Genomic DNA, 2,500 nt, shown 5'->3' with positions numbered 1-2,500 from the left:
GCACCAAACACCCACCCCCCAGCGCTCACCACTGTCATAGATGACACAACGTTTACTAATGTCGAACATTTCAAGTACCTTGGAAACACCATTTCTTGTGACGGCTCCCTGGACAAAGAGTTAGGTACAAGAATCGGCAAGGCAAGCCAGGCACTGGGCAGACTACGCAATAGAGTACTGAACCAGCACAACATCACGCTGTCAACAAAACTGAAGGTCTACAATGCCGTGGTTCTTCCCTCCCTCCTCTACGGCTGCGAAACATGGACACTGTATCGCAGGCATGTGAAGAAGTTGGAACATTTCCAAATGCGAGCTCTCCGATCCATACTCGGTATCCGCTGGCAGGGCCGAGTTACCAACTTAGAGGTACTGGACCGTGCCAACTCTACCAGCATCGAGTCCGTGCTCCTCAAGGCCCAACTCCGATGGGTGGGGCACGTCATCCGCATGGAGGAGTTCCGGATGCCCAGGCGCCTGATGTATGGAGAGCTCCAGCTTGGCAAGCGAAACCAAGGCCGCCCTAAGCTGAGATACAAAGACACTGTGAAAGCAAACCTCCAGTGGTGCCACATCAAGCCCGGGGAATTAGAAGAGCGTGCAATGGACAGACCAGTATGGAGACCTCAATACACAAAGCTGCGTCCGACTTTGAGGAATCGCGTAGCCAGAAACTCACTGCTGCCAGAGAACGACTCCACGAAGCAGCATCAGCAGTGATCACGACAACAGATTTCCAGTGCCCCACTGTTCAAGACTCTGCGCCTCTAGGCTAGGACTGCAGAGCCACCTCCGTGTGCATAGATGAGCAGCAAAGCGCAAAAGTCATCATCGGATCCGATGGACAACCACCATATTTATCGTTAAATTACGTGCGTAGTTTGCTAATGTTTTCCCTCTCTTTTCGTCGGCGGACTGTTCTGAGAAACCTCTTTTGCCAACTTTAAGTGTTTCATATTCTTTGAATTACTTCGGTTTATCTCCAAAACTGTGTGAAATTGCAAACCTATGCTAAGAAAAAGCACTTGACCTTTCTGTCCACGACAACGAATATTTTAGACCTTCAATTCCTTCCTCTGAGTTGTGTATTTCGTTTCCTTGGTATACATTTTGTTTTTTCTTACAAAAGTGAATGTGTTGTGGAGGTCCGTGATTTTTATTGTCCAATTTTCTTAGAATATACTGTTTGCATGGACTAGCAGTAACGTTTCGTACAACTTCGATAGCTCAGTTGGAAGAGCGGAGGACTGTAGACTGTTGAAGCATTCTTGGGGCACTGTTCAAATCCGGCTCGAAGGAGGGTTTTGATCATGTGGATTTAAACCCAACGAGGCCTTACGATTATAATTTTCCTTATAAATTATATTTATCGTTAAATTATGAGCGTAGGTTGGTTATGTTTTCTCTCTCTTTTCGTCGACGGACTGTTCTGAAAAACCTCTTTTGCCAGGAGAACCTGTAAAGTCTTTTATATCCTTTCTTTTGAGCTCCAAGACTGTGTGAAATTCCTTTTCCTTGGTGTAGGTTTGTAATTTTACACTGTTTAAGAGATCGATAAAAGGTAACTAAAAGGATATGAAAGACTTAACAGATTCTCCTGACAAAAGAGGTTTTCCGAAAATTCAGCTGACGAAAAGAGAGAGAAAAGATAGCCGAGCTATGTTCGTAAATTAAATGTAACGGTGGAGTCAACTGATAAGGACATTCTTTGATGTTGAAGAACCCGATTGGGTTCAATCCATATCATGAAAAAGCTTCTCCGCGCCGGATTCGAACGAGCGACGTAAGGATATCTTAACACAGTCTACAGTCCTGCGCTCCACCAACTGGAAGGGGGACAATTTTAATTGAGCGTGTCGACGTTCTATGCTAGAGCAGGAATTGGGAACAAGTGCACTATATACTGAAATTAAGAAATTCACGCAAATCAAGTCATATGCTGGTTTTTGAAGAGAGGAGAAATCCGGAGATCCCGGCGAAAAACCTCTCGGTGCAGACTAGATAACCAACAACGAAGAGACGCTTTTCGCTGTTATTGCTAAGCTTAATGGAAAGTTTAGAAGAAAAGGGATATTTCCTCGACACCGCAGTTTCAAAATCACCTAACGGTCGCCTTAATTACAACCGGCGTATACAGGAATAGGCCATTTCGGAAATTACCATTATACTCTTTGTTTGACCCCCACATTTTGCATAAGCATTGTTTTTGTTTTCTCTTGGGACCATTGCAAGTCCCAAGAGCTTATGCAAAATTTGGGGGGACAAACAAAGAGTATTATATTATTTTCTGCACACTTCTCGGTTATTAGAGTATGATGCGCACCAACCGTAATCAGTAAAAAGCGGTATTTTTTAAGTGTCTTTATAGTTTTTGTGTCGCAACAAAAGCCTCTGTTATCTCCCAAAAGAACAAACATGTCATCCGTTCTCGTTTCTAGTAGTTATCCTCTCTTTTACTTGCAGAACTCACCAAGACTTGAAAACCGACCACGTGCTGAAG

Source organism: Montipora foliosa, chromosome 1 (assembly GCF_036669935.1).
Source record: "Montipora foliosa isolate CH-2021 chromosome 1, ASM3666993v2, whole genome shotgun sequence".
Taxonomy (NCBI): domain Eukaryota; kingdom Metazoa; phylum Cnidaria; class Anthozoa; order Scleractinia; family Acroporidae; genus Montipora; species Montipora foliosa.
Note: the sequence above shows the minus strand (reverse complement) of the source record.